Source organism: Bos grunniens, chromosome 20 (genome assembly GCF_055505025.1).
Source record: "Bos grunniens cultivar Pamir isolate PY7600 chromosome 20, Bosgru_T2T1.0, whole genome shotgun sequence".
Taxonomy (NCBI): domain Eukaryota; kingdom Metazoa; phylum Chordata; class Mammalia; order Artiodactyla; family Bovidae; genus Bos; species Bos grunniens.
Genome location: NC_141184.1, coordinates 23,912,388 through 23,927,644, shown reverse-complemented (window position 1 = coordinate 23,927,644; position 15,257 = coordinate 23,912,388).

The following is a 15,257-nucleotide window of genomic DNA, read 5'->3' as shown; positions in this document are numbered from 1 at the left end:
TGAGAAAGTCCAAATGATCTGCTTTAATCAGCTATGAGATGCATGGGCATATATCCACTCTTCTGAGCATTAAGATTATCATGATCATGTGAAATAAGTGGACTGTGCTTGAATTACTGGAGCCAATTCAGTGTGTTCTATTATAATTGCCTATGCAAAATCTGTAAGATAGCTTAGAGTAAACTGTCATCTTAAGATCTGTTTCTAATTCCACAACAAATAATTTCAAAGAAATGTCCTCTAGGTATCTACTAAGTGGCATGTGGTTTGATCTATTTCCAGAGGTAATTACACCAGAAATGCTTTTAAAATTGAGAAAATAATTATCTGGGACATTAAAACTTTTTTTTAGCAACTGTATGGTTGAACAAAACAAGCTTATGCAATTGTTATTAACATACAGAAAACATATATAAAGTATATTTAATAGTTTTATCTAGCATATTATGTTAAAAGCTGTTACATCTCACTTGTTTCACCACATTTTCAAAATGATGACATTGTCCACTCAGTATATTGCCAGCTGAATTGTTAGCTACCATTTCATATATATCTTGCAGTATATAAAAGAAGTATCATAGTTTTACATATGTTATGAACATGTTCAGATTTTTGTGTTAAGGTTTTATTGTTTCTCAAAGTATTTTTTCCCCAAGTTATATGTTTGCCAACACTATATAAATGTTCCCTGCTTTAATATCCTCAAGACACCTGTTTCATCTCCTTTGTGTAAGTCACATATCATTGTGTAACTGTACTTAAAAATAATTTTGTTTTATGGTTATTATAAACCGCAGCAGTGGCTGCAATGGTGCAGGAGCGGCTGAGAGGAACTATCCCACTTCCAAAGTCAGGGGCGGCAGCCGAGAAGAGCTACTCACGTCCAAGGTCGGGGTGGTGGCCGAGAGAAGCTACCCCACGTCCAAGGTAAGGAGCAGCGGCTGCACTTTGCTGGAGCAGCCATGAAGAGATACCCCACGTCCAAGGTAAGGGAAACCCAGGTAAGACATAGGCGATGAGAGAAGGCATCAGAGGGCAGGCACACTGAAACCACAATCACAGACAACTAGCCAGTCTGATCACACGGACCACAGCCTTGATAACTCAATGAAACTGAGCCATGCTACGTGGGGCCACTCAAGATGGACAGGTCATGGTGGAGAGGTCTGATAGAATGTGGTCCACTGGAGAGGGGAATAGCAAACTACTTCAATATTCTTGCCTTGAGAACCCCAGGAACAATATAAAAAGGCAAAAAGATAGGACACTGAAAGACGAACTCCTCAGGTCGGTGCCCTCCTCAGGTGCCCAACATGCTACTGGAGATCAGTGGAGAAACAACTCCAGAAACATTGAAGGGATGGAGCCAAAGCAAAAACAACACTCAGTTGTGAATGGGACTAGTGATGGAAGCAGGGTTTGATGGTGTAAAGAGCAATATTCCATAGGAACCTGGAATGTTAGGTCCATGAATCAAGGCAAATTGGAAGTGGTCAAACAGGAGATGGCAAGAATGATTATCAACATTCCAGAAATCAGAGAACTAAAATGGACTAGGATGGGTGAATTTAACTCAGATGACCATTATATCTAATACCGTGGGAACGAATCCCTAAGAAGAAATGGAGTAGCCATCATAGTCCACTCTCCGAAATGCAGTACTTGGATGCAATCTCAAAAATGACAAAATGATCTCTGTTCATTTCCAAGTCAAACCATTCAATATCACGGTAATCCAAGTCTATGCCCCAACCAGTAACACTGAAGAAGCTGATGTTGAATGGTTCTATGAAGACCTATAAGACTTTCTAGAACTAGCACCGAAAAAAGATGTCCTTTTCATTATAGGGGACTGGAATGCAAAAGTAGGAAGTTAAAAAACACCTGGAGTAACAGGTGAATTTGGCCTTTGAGTACAGAATGAAGAAGGGAAAAGAATAACAGGGTTTTGCCTAGAGAACAAACTGGTCATAGCAAATACCCTCTTCCAACAACACAAGAGAAGACTCTAGACATGGACATCTCCAGATGGTCAACACCAACATCAGATTGATTATATTCTTTGCAGCCAAAAATGGAGAAGCTCTATACAGCCAGCAAAAACAAGACCAGGAACTGACTGTGGTTCAGATCATGAACTCTTATTGCCAAATTCAGGCTTCAATTGAAGAAAGTGGGGAAAACCATTAGACCATTCAGGTATGATCTAAATCAAATCCTTTATGACTATACAGTGGAGGTGAGAAATAGATTTAAGGGACTAGATCTGATATACAGAGTGCCTGAAGAACTATGGATGGAGGTTTTTGACATTGTACAGGAGATAGAAATCAAGACCATCCCTAAGGGAAAAAAAATGCAAAAAAGCAAAATGGCTGTCTGAGGAGGCCTTACAAATAGCTGTGAAAAGAAGAGAAGCAAAAAGCAAAGGAAAAAAGGAAAGATATACCCATTTGAATGCAGAGTTCCAAAGAATAGCATGGAGAGATAAGAAAACCTTCCTCAGCAATCAATGCAAAGAAATAGAGGAAAACAATAGAATGTGAAAGATTAGTGATGTCTTGAAGATAATAGAAATACCAAGGTAACATTTCATGCAAAGATGGGTTCAATAAAGGACAGAAATGGTATGGACCTAACAGAAGCAGAAGATATTAAAAAGAGTTGGCAAGAATACATAAAAGAACCATACAAAAAAGATCTTCACGACCCAGATAATAATGATGGTGTGATCACTCACACTCACTTAGAGCCAGACATCCTGAAATGTGAAGTCAAGTGGGCCTTAGGAAGCATCACTATGAACAAAGCTAGTGGAGGTGATGGATTACCAGTTGAGCTATTTCAAATCCTGAAAGATGATGCTGGGAAAGTCCTGCACTCAATATGTCAGCAAATTTGGAAAACTAAGCAGGGATCACAGGACTGGAAAAGGTTAGTTTTCATTCCAATCTCAAAGAAAGGCAATGCCAAAGAATGCTCAAACTACCACACAATTGCACTCATTTCACACACTAGTAAAATAATGCTCAAAATTTTCCAAGCCAGGCCTCAGCAATGAGTTAACCATGAACTTCCAGATGTTCAAGCTGCTTTTAGAAAAAGCAGAGGAACAAGAGATCAAATGGCCAACATCCGCTGGATCATCAAAAAAAGCAAGAGAATTCCAGAAAAGCATTTATTTCTGCTTTATTGACTATGCCAAAGCCTTTGACTGTGTGGATCACAATATACTGTTGAAAATTCTGAAAGAGATGGGAATACTAGATCACCTGACCTGCTTCTTGAGAAACCTGTATGCAGTTAATGATGCAACAATTAGAACTGAACATGGAACAACAGACTGGTTCCAAATAGGAAAAGGAGTACCTCAAGCCTGTATAGTGCCACTCTGCTTATTTAACTTATATGCAGGGTACACCATGAGAAATGCTGGGCTGGAGGAAGCACAAGCTGGAATCAAGATTGCCAGGAGAAATATCAATAACCTCAGATATGCAGATGACCCCACCCTTATGGCAGAAAGTGGAGAACTAAAGGGTATCTTGATGAAAGTGAAAGAAGAGAGTGAAAAAGTTGGCTTAAAGTGGAACATTCAGAAAACTAAGATCATAGCAAATAGATGGGGAAACAGTGGAACCACTGGCTGACTTTATATTCCTGGGCTCCAAAACCACTGCAGATGGTGATTGCAGCCATGAAATTAAAAGACGCTTACTCCTTGGAAGGAAAGTTATGACCAACCTAGACAGCATATTTAAAAGCAGAGACATTACTTTGTCAACAAAGGTCCATCTAGTCAAGGCTGTGGTTTTTCCAGTGCTCATGTATGTATGTAAGAGTTGGACTATAAAGAAAGCTGAGTGCCGAAGAATTGATTCTTTTGAACTGTGTTGTTGAAGAAGACTCTTTAAAGTCCCTTGGACTGCATTAGATCCAATCAGTCCATACTAAAGGAGATCAGTCCTGGGCATTCATTGGAAGGACTGATATTGAAACTGAAACTCCAATACTTTTTCCCCTGATGTGAAGATCTGACTCATTTAAAAAGACCCCGATGCAAGCAAAAATTGATGGCAGAAGGAGAAGGTAGAGGATGAGATGGTTGGATGGCATCACTGACTCAATGGACATGGGTTTTGGTGAACTCCAGGAGTTGGTGCTGGACAGGGAGGCCTGGCGTGCTGCGGTTCATGAAGTCGCAAAGAGTTGGACACGACTGAGCAACTGAACTGAACTGAACTGATTTTTATTATTGTCTAACTGGACCTTACCTAGGCTTCTTTAACTTTTATTTGCTTGATATGCATTTTTCTTCATTTTATTTTAACAATCAATGGCCTGATATTTATACTATATGGCACTTTAAACAACATGTGACTAAATATTTTTTTATGAAGTTTGAGACTCTATAATTTTGTACTAGAGCATTAAGTCTATCTGCCTTTATTATGATATTTTCCCTGTACTTGGATTATTGTCTACCCTCTTTGTGCTTTGTAGTCTCATCCAAACACACTCAAAAACTATAGTATTCTAAGCTCATGTATAATTCAGTAAAGAAGCTTCATTAGAGGAGAAATTCCATGCTTCCTCCAATGTAATGTTTGTGAGAGAAGACAGAATAGTAATTAAGCATACAGACTCAGGAAACTGGGGTCTGACTTTAGGCAGTCACACTTACTAAAGGTTTATCTGTGGACAATTACTTAATGTGTCGTATTTTCTAGTCCTCAGTCCTCCTTATAGAATTTACCACATAGAATAATCACCTGTTTTGTTAAACATTTTCTTATTTTGTTTAATGCTGCTAGTAAGAGTTTAGTGTATTTTTCCACATTTACTCCTGTATCAAGCAATTCTTTTATGTTAATTCATTGTTATACTTATCAGTAACATTTTTGGAGAATCTTATACATAATCCTAATATGTGTAAATAATGTGGTTTTTTATTTAGTCTTTGTAGAACTGGCTGAGTAAAGTCCTTCGAGATTTGAAATTATTTTAACCCAGGGCAAAATTTGCAAATACAGCATTTAAAATCAAAAGAACAAATAAATAAATCAACCATGAATATTCATTGGAAGGACTAATGCTGAAGCTGAAGCTCCAATATTTTGGTCACCTGATGCAAAGAGCTGACTCAATAGCAAAGACTCTGATGCTGGGAAATATTGATGTCCAAAGAAGAAGGGGAAAGCAGAGGATGAGGTGGCTAAATAGCATCACTGACTCAATGGACATGAATCTGAGCAAACTCTGGCATATAGTGAAGGACAGAGGAGCCTTATTTGCTGCAATCCATGGGATTACAAAGAGTCTGACATGACATAATACTGAGCAACAACAAAATATCTAATATATTACACTGGATTCTGCTTTATCAGAATAAATTATACATGAATGCTGCTCTGCAGGTACCAACTTCATAACAGCTTTGGGGTCTTTTGGAATTCTTTGTAAAGTGCAGATGATTATAATTGTCATAATTTCCTGATTAATTTTCTCTCTTAATATTCAATAACCTTCTTCCTCTCTAGTATTAATTTTCTTCTTAAAGTCTATTTTATGTGATTTTACTATAGCCATCTCAGTACTCTTTTAGTATACTTTTCTTATATTTTTATTTTCAACTATTTTTGTATTTTGATGTAAAAGGCCTCTCTTTGAAAGTATTATAGGTGGATCAGGTTTTGTTGTTTAAATCAATTCTGCTAATCTATTTCACTTTGAATGCTTAATTTATTTACATTTAAAGTCCAAGATGTAAATCCATTTTACATGTACTTATATAGTAGGAGTTTTCTGTCTTTTTGTTATTTCTGGATGTCTTACCTCTTGCTTTTCATTTTATAATTTCTCCATCAGTGCCTTCTTCTGAGTTAAACAGAATTTCATATGCATCACTGTAATTCCCTTCTTCATGATTTTACTTTTTTTTTTTTTTGATTAGAGCAGATTTTCTAGCAGTATATTTTCTCAGTTTTTTTTTTTTTTTAAGTCAAGGAATGTTTGTTTTATAATTTTTTCTGGATACAGAATTTTGGTTGACAGCATTTATTTCAGCACTGTCAAGATGTCATCCCATCCACTGTCTCTTGACTCCATGATTTCTGATGAGAAGTCAGCTGTTAATCTTATTGAAGAACACTTTTAAGTGGTAAGTCATGTCTCTCTTGCCAATTTCAAGGTTTTCTTTGTCATGGACCTGTTTTTAGAATGACTAGGGTACCTCTAGGATGAATCTCTTTGATTTTATTCTACTTGAAGTATGCTGAGCTACTCTGATGTGTTGATGAATGTTTTTCATCAAATATGTGAAGTTTGTAGTTATTATTCCTTCATATATTTTTTTCAGCCCTATTTTTTTACTCTACTCCTTCTAGGATTTCCATCATGTATATTTTGGCATGCTTGATGATCTATGTTCATTTTTCTTCCTTTTTTTTATTATTGTCCTTGGAATGTATGAACAGTACTGATGCAATTTCACGTTCACAATTTCTCTACTTTGTCAGCTCAGATCTATTGCTGTCCCTTGCTTAGTGGACTTGTCCTTTTGGTTATTGTGCTTTTCAACTTTAGAATTTCTATTTGACCTCACAATTTATATCTCATTTGTTTTCCCTATTTAAGACATTATTGTTCCATGTCTTTCATTATTTATACATTGTTTATTTATTTAAATGAAGTTTTATAAGTTGCACCTAATAAGACAAAGTGTGCTCCTTCAGTGAAATTTTATGTTGGTTAATTTTTGTCCTCTCTTAGATAGCACACTTTATTAATTTAGTAATTTCTGGGGGAAAAAAATGTTTATTTTAGAAAATTTATTGTAGCACTTTTACTATGCATCCTACATTATGGTTTGTTCTTTTTCACTCTTGTTATTGATTTTCTTGCATTGATTGTTTGTTAGTGAGTTTCCCGGAGTAATTCTTCAGATTCTGTATTCTCTACAGTGTTCCCATACCTAGTTCTCTTCCAGGTTTTTTTAAAGAATTGTTGTTTGTTTGCAGACATTAAAACCTAAATTCCTAGAGACCATCCCTGTCTCAATATACTTTAGTGGTCTGACAATGATTGCTTAGATTTTTCTCTTAATTACTTTACTTATAGTTCTCTTTGCCAAGGAAATCTTTCTGAGAAAAGAGACCTTCAGACTTCAGTCCATTTACTAGACAGCCTTATCTTTCACTTTTTGCTTCGGTAGCTCTCAGAATTACTCAGAGATGAACTACTGGGTCAAAGATACGGTTTTTCCAATAGCCATGTATAGATATGAGAGTTGGACCATAAAGAAAGCTGAGCACCAAAGAATTGATGCTTTTGAACTGTGGTACTGGAGAAGACTCTTGAGAGTCTATTGGACTGCAAGGAGATCAAACCAGTCAATCATAAAGGAACTCAGTCCTGAATAGTCATTGGAAGACTGAGGCTGAAGCTGAAGCTCCCATACTTTGGCCACCTGATGTGAAGAACTGACACATTGGAAAAGACCCTGATGCTGGGAAAGAACGAAGGCAGGATGAGAAAGGACAACAGAGGATAGGATGGTTGGATGGCATCACCAACTCAATGGGCATGAATTTGAGCAACTTCTGGAAGATGGTGAAGGACAGGGAAGCCTGGCATCCTGCAGTCCACAGGCTCACAAAGAGTCAGACATGACTGAACAACTGAACTGAAATGAGCTTCTGGGAACTTTTCCTTATTCCAGTATTTGCAGTGGTTCCCAAGACTGCAGTTTTGTAGATACCTGAAGAATATAAAAAAGCTTTTCAAAATTCCCTATAATTGGCTAGTTGTCTAGTATCACTTTTAAAATATTTGTACCAGATCTTATTTATCCCAATTAAAGTTAAGATCTTAGAGAGCTGAGTTGTTCCAGCTGGTTTCTACTGTTTTTGGTGATACTCTATAGGTAGGTTTTTGCTTTTGTTTTTCCTGAGCTGAATACTGAATCAAATCAAATTGCCAGTGCATTATGGAAATAGAGTTTTTCCTGGAAGCTTCAAGTATAAGAAAAAAAAAAACCAAAACAAAACAAACGTGTTTTGGAGTGGTGCTAGTGGTGTTTTTACAAGGGCTCAAAGGAGGGCAGTCTTTTCTGTCAATTGTACGGCCAAATTCTTTTTAGGGTTGCCAAGTCAGAGAGCCCAGGAGGGAGGAAAAATGAGAATAACTCCAATTCAAAATATCACAGACTCCTCTGTCTTACTCTTGTATCGCCTGGACAGATGATGTTCAGTTTTTTTTGTTTGTTTGTTTGTTTGTTTTTTTCTGTGAATTTGGTCATTTTCCAGAGTTCTGAAATGATATTTAGTTGCTTTCCCAACATTTTCATTAGTTTTGAAGTTAACAATACATTCACCAAAGTCCTCTGTCGCTTAAGAAATCAACTTCTTACCTTCATTGTTAACAAATATGTTTGTTATTTTTTCTTCTTCTATGGATTTTACCATATGTAACAGTTGCTTATTAGATGACATTCAAATAAGATAATCTACTAAAGATACAATAAGAAATGACAAGAACAGATGTCAGAGTGTGCCTGTGAGTACTACACCATCTCCTTTTATTTATCTATCATTTTTCTACCAAAATTTGCAAAAAAGTGACCACATAACAGGCATATGCATTGGATAGACAAAGGGGGAAAATATTAAATGAAATCTTGAGCAACAAATGGATGATTATCCAGCTTTTTCCCATTTAAAAATATAAAACAACTTATAGACATACATTTCTACTAATTATAGACTGTCACAAATTCTTAGGTTCTAACTACATGTGTGTGGGCCAGTGTTTTGGTGTCATCTAGAGTATTATAGTATCTTTAGCTGCCCTAGTTATTTGAATCAGTCACTGTATCCAACTTGAAACAAAAACAGATGGCTTCAGTTACATAAAACAGGTGTTAATTTTGTATAACTGAAAATATTATACTAAAAACCATCCTTGTCAGTAAAGTTTCTCTGTATCATGAGTGCTGGGTTTCAAACACCTTATTTTCAAAAACATATATCTATTTAAAAAATGTCCTTGTGTAAGTTCCATAACACCACTTTTTGCTCTTATCTCTTCCAAAGTACTTACTAGAATAAATGTGGGTATTTCAGCTATATGATTTTTTTTCTATTACAAAACACATGCAATTTAATCAAATTAAACTAAACAAATCATTTGCATTGAATTACAGTAATCTATCATAGAGTTATATAATTTAAGATTCCTCTTACCTATAGAACTATACAGATATGTCAAATCAAATCAGCCTTGATAACCCAATCATACCTTTTAAAGAAATTTCCATACCTTCATGAATAAGTTCTAAGAAACTTTGGCTTAAAAAAATGATGCAACTTCCACTATATTACATTTTAAAGATATACTCTAAGATTGTAGGATAATTTGAAGATAATTCTATCCACTGATTTCAACTTAACAAGAATTTTTACAGTTGAAAAGTGACATTTATTCAGTGTATATTGTACCAGTTATCAACAAGTTGACTCAGCTCCAAATCTGGTCTTTTATTTTCTCTTTGATTATGTAGCTGGGGGCTTCCCAGGTGGCTCATTGGTAAAGAATCTGCCTGCCAATGCAGGAGACACAAGAAAGGTGGGTTCGATTCCCGGATCAGGAAGATCTCCTGGAGGAGGACTTGGAAACCCACTCCCGTAGTCTTGCCTGAAGAATCCCTTGAACAGAAGAGTCTGGTGGGCAACAGTCTATAGGGTCTCAAAGAGTCAGACATGATTGAAGTGACTTAGCACAGCACAGCACAATGTAGCTGGAGTGTATAATATTTCTTTTTTGTATCCAGAAAAATGTTATCCTTGTTGGTAGAGGGTAGCACAGAAGCATTAGAGATTATAGTTCTATTTTTTTCTCCCTTCCTTCTTCCAATATGCTATCTAGTTTTTTCCATGCTTAATGGATGTCTTTTTTCAGCAGTCATTCTCCAGCCAGGAGCAAGTGGTAAATCCTCCTAAACAATTTCCCCCAAACATACATTCCACTTTCACATAGCTTCTAGTGGTAAGTGGCACCTTGTGTGAACACTTTAGAATTGTGAATAAAGTGAAACTTTCAAAGGCAGCTAGTGAGTTCTACTGGTACCACAATTCTGTATCCAGATATATTCGAGTGATGTTTTTCTGACCAACTCTCTCATACCCTTGAGAGTCTTTCTGACAACTTTTCCATAAGAAAATCTGTTTCACTATTGACTTCTTAAGTTAACAGGAATTCTCACAACACACTTACTTGCCAATTTGCCAGAATCCTAGAAATCCAGAATCCTGTTTATAGCATCCCTCTAATAGACTATGAACCAACTTTTACTTAGCCCAACTTTGCTAGTTTCTTAACTATCTAGTGAGTTTTAACCACACTCTACCCAGTGAGGTCTGAATTCTAGCCTGTAGAACATTTGTTTTTCTTTCCAAGATTGTTAGTTTCTTATTTCTTTATTTTTCTTTTACCTGTTATTTTAATCCCTGGATAATAATTATTTTTATTAAAATTTCTGTTCTCTGTTTATGAAACTCTGGCTAAAACATAATTGATAATAGAAGTGGTTCCTAGAGACTGACCCAAAGGATGAAGTTTCAGGAATGTTTTGGTCATGGCATTTGGCTTGTGTTCAGTGCTGATCTCCTTGCCAATAGGATATGGAATGCTTGTAATCCATTTTATCACAGTCAATCAAGCTACCATGTGTAGTTGTTTGTGAAGAACTGCCAACTGAAGCATATGCTTTGAAAATCCAAATGGCTATTGCATTTGACTTTTGTGGAAATAATATTAAGACTATGTTATAGACAGTCTTTTTAGAGCACTTGATAAAGCACTTTGATAAAGCAAAAATGCAAACTGAAGTCCATTAATTTTCAGATCAGTCATGATGTAATAATGTCCAAATATCCTTTATGACAGTCCTGAAATGATCCAGTATTTCTTGCAAACACGAAGCTCATATTTTGAAAACAAAACATAAAGCTTAATTTTGAAGGTTACAGAATTAAACTATAGTTGAATTCACAGTTACACCATTTCTTATATAAAATTTAGGTCACTTCTTGGCAAATAACTGGATCTTAAAAACTGGATGAAGACATCTTGTTAGGCTTAAATAAAATTGACACTGTGAACTCCCAAGTCACTCTGAGTCTCAGTTATCAGTGGAAGCAGTATACTTCCCAGCATTTGAGATTATCTTTTATCTGACTGAAGACCCTGTGATAACATCAACTGGGGCAGCCCATCTTGAAAAATGACAATGTCTCTTAGGACCCACAAAAAGTCTATTCTGTTGCCACTGGAACCATGACTAGAATAAAATTTACCATGTCCAAGGTGTACAAAATCTAACCCAAGAACAAACAGCATGCATACAAAAAGTCATTGAAACATACTGTGGGTAGCATCTTCACTCATGGAAATCTCTGTGGTAGCTCTTGTTTGTATGTAAGGCATAACTGTATGGGATGGTACCATTGAATTGGGCTCCCTAATTCCAATGAGATTACATAATCCTAAAATAATAGAATGCAAGTGACAACTTTTACCCACCAAAGCAGGTAGGTACTTATAAGGGGAATTTGGGGTGAACTGGAATTAGTATGCCTTGGGTTACAGATATCTTTATTGTTGGCTAATTTATTAAGGTGCATTTAGGGATGAAAGAGATGCACAATTTTACTCGATTAACACTGATATCTATAGCAGAAAAACAAAGTTCCATAAACCAATAAATCTGGCTTGAGTCACCATATAATAGAGTTGTAGCTTTGTAACCAATGCCAAAATTTGAGTCAATTAATAGACACAAAGAATCTTGAATGAAGGGGAGATTGAGTGCTCTTGAAATAGGATCCTAAAATTTTGCCACAAGTTCACACTAGAAATTTTATTCCAAACTTTTCCCAAGAAAAAAGGAGAGTGACAGGGCATTGGGGAAAGAGAACTTGTCAGAACTTACTGAGATTACTAGACACTAATTTTGAATTAAAACTGACACCTGGGAACAGAAGACACCACTGTGGTAACAGCCAAGCCCTACATAAGCCAGGACTTATGAAGACTCAGGTACATGAAAGTTGTGAGATAAATTTCCTGAAAAGATAAGATCTATTCACAGAGACCTTTATATGGTGCTGTCTTTCCCCCAGACACAATGTATGAGTCTGTAAGTCAAAGGTAGGAAATGGAAGTGGCTTCTCTTAGTGTTACATCAATTAACCAATTTGCAAAATTTTCTTTCTGTTCTAGTGACATTGAGTTTTGCTTTGCTTCTTGAATGTTTAATTATCCAAGAAGAGAACCCTGGTAGCAGGGAACACAGTAAGAATTCTCTTGAATTGTAACATGAAACTTAGCCATTTTTGGCTCCTTATACCAGAGAAACCAACAGATAGAAAAATGGCTTTCTCACATTAAAGAAATAGAGGAATTGATTTTGATTACTAAGGAGAAAGTGGAATAAAGAGCACTATGACTGGAAGTCAGGGCATTCTCTGAGTGCCTCTTAACTCTTCCATGCTCATTAATAAAGGTAAATGGAAAATTACAGTAACCTTCCTGCAAAGATGGTATATTTGAGTACTTGGGTCATTGCTTAACTCATATTTGGATTATTCCATTGGGTTTGGTTTATTCTATTCCATTAATAATTTGATGTTTTTGAGGATTGTGGAGGAAATACAGAATGGATGGTGAATAAGAAACCATAAATATTATTTTGAATTAAGGAAATAAAGATTATAGTAGTTTTTCATATTATTTTTCATATATATGTGAAAAATTTTCTTCTCTCTTATTAAAAAAGTATATAAAATTACTGCAGGTTATTTGACAATTTAGTGTTAGCTAACAATATTCACCCTGTATATTGTCACCCTGCTTATTTAACTTATATGCAGAGTACTTCATGTGAAATGCTGGGCTGGAGGAAGCACAAGCTGGAAACAAGATTGCCGGCAGAAATATCAATAACTTCAGATATACAAATGAAACGACCTTTATGGCAGAAAGTGAAGAAGAACTAAAGAGCCTCTTGATGAAAGTGAAAGAAGAGAGTGAAAAAGTTGGCTTAAAGCTGAATGTTGATTCAGAAAACTAAGATCATGGCATCTGTTCCCATCACTTCACAGCAAATAGATGGGGAAACAGCGGAAACAGTGGCTGACTTTATTTTTCTGGGCTCCAAAATCACTGCAGATGGTGATTGCAGCCATAAAATTAAAAGATGCTTACTCCTTAGAAGGAAAGTTATGACCAACCTAGACAGCATGTTGAAAAGCAGAGACATTACTTTGCCAACAAAGGTCTGTCTAGTCAAGGCTATGGTTTTTCCAGTGGTCATGTATGGATGTGAAAGTTGAACTATAAAGAAAGCTGAGCACAGAAGAATTGACGCTTTTGAACTGTGTTGTTGGAGAAGACTCTTGTAAGTCCCTTGGACTGCAAGGAGATCCAACCAGTCCATCCTAAAAGAGACTAGTCCTGGGTGTTCATTGGAAGGACTGATATTGAAGCTGAAACTCCAATACTTTGGCCACCTGATGCGAAGAGCTGACTCATTGCAAAAGACCCTCATGCTGGGAGGGATTGGGGGCAGGAGGAGAAGGGGACGACAGAGGGTGAGATGGCTGGATAGCATCACCAACTCAATGGACAGGGGTTTGGATCAACTCCAGTGTTGGTAATGGACAGGGAGGCCTGGAGTGCTGCAATTCATGGGGTTGCAAAGAGTCGGACATAACTGAGTGGCTAAATTGAACTGAACAATATTCAGAGGGCTTTGAGTGTGACAGAATTTGAGAAACAATCAATAAAGCCACAATAATGGATGCAATGATGATTGGGACTATGCATCTTTACATTTTCAGAAAATGGTGAGAATGTCTCTATTTGTAAGAAATTTAGCAGTATGTTTTTAGGTGAGAGTTTTGAGTTGTGTGTTTCAGTAGGGAAGTTTAAAAATATATAGAATGGTACATGTAAAAGCTGGGTAGCTAAATAGCCAAGAGTGTCTGTTAGCCATTAACTCATTGCCTCTTTGTTATGTGACAACAGAATTGGACCGTGTAATTATTATTTTTTTTTTTCCCCACAGCTAGTTAAATGTTAAATCCTATTAGTATGAGTTCTAAAAAGATTTTCTCTTCCTGGTTCCCATGGATAGGCTCTTTTGGTGTGCTCTTAGTGTATTTATGTTGTTATTTAGCAATATGTTTGTGGCCAGCAGTAAGAGGTACCTCCTCATTTTCTTCAGCCACACTCTTCCCTACCTGAATTGTTCTCAAAGATAAGAGCCACTTCAGCATGAAAGGATTTGGCAAGAGATCAATGGCATTGCTAAGGACATTGCTTGCCCACATTTTCCAAGTGACAGCTTCCACAAGCTCAATATTAAACTCCTCTCCAGCCCTGAGGATTTCTGGTAGATTTCTGGTGAATTTAAAAACTGCTTTTAGCTGGCTTTTCATCAAATTTAGAGCAACTGCACTGGCAGCAGCTAAGGAATCATAACATTATTCCATCAGTTGTGTCTCCACTTGCCAGCTACCAATTCTGGCCAGAAACAGTGGAAAATGTCTCCACCTTTCTGTGGGCTTCAACCACCCCCCACAAAGAGATCTGATGTAATCCCAGGCCAACTGAGACCTTTTCCTTTCACTGTATTACTTTCTTAGGTATTCTCACTCAGACCTAACTTATTCTTTAGGGTTCTCTTTTTCTCTTCCACTTAAGCAATTTCCTATCATTCTAATCCACTGTTAATAACTATATTAAATTCCCCTTGTTCAAATTAAAGGGTCGATTCTCTCACTTTACTGGTGCCTAATTCATAAATACAGTAAATAAACATTTTGCAGAATTTACTAGCAAAGAGCTGATTGTGTAGATAACAGATGACACTACATAAATGGTAGCACGAAACATGAAGTATGTTCACATTACAGCACATGACATATTGTAGAAGCATCATATGTAGTTCAATCGACTTGTTTCACTTTTAAAGTCCAAGGTAACTTTACCCCATGTTGCTGGAAGTATGAATTTAGGATTCTATTAAGTGCAGTGCTAAATGACTGAAGGTAAACACTAGACGGTGCATAGGTGACATAAGGTCAGAACATATTTAGAAATAAAGCTGTAGCAAATATTTGATATCATTTTAACTGTTACAAAGCAAAAAGGGAAAACCATAAATACATATCTTCTTGCTCATAGCATGGAATGCT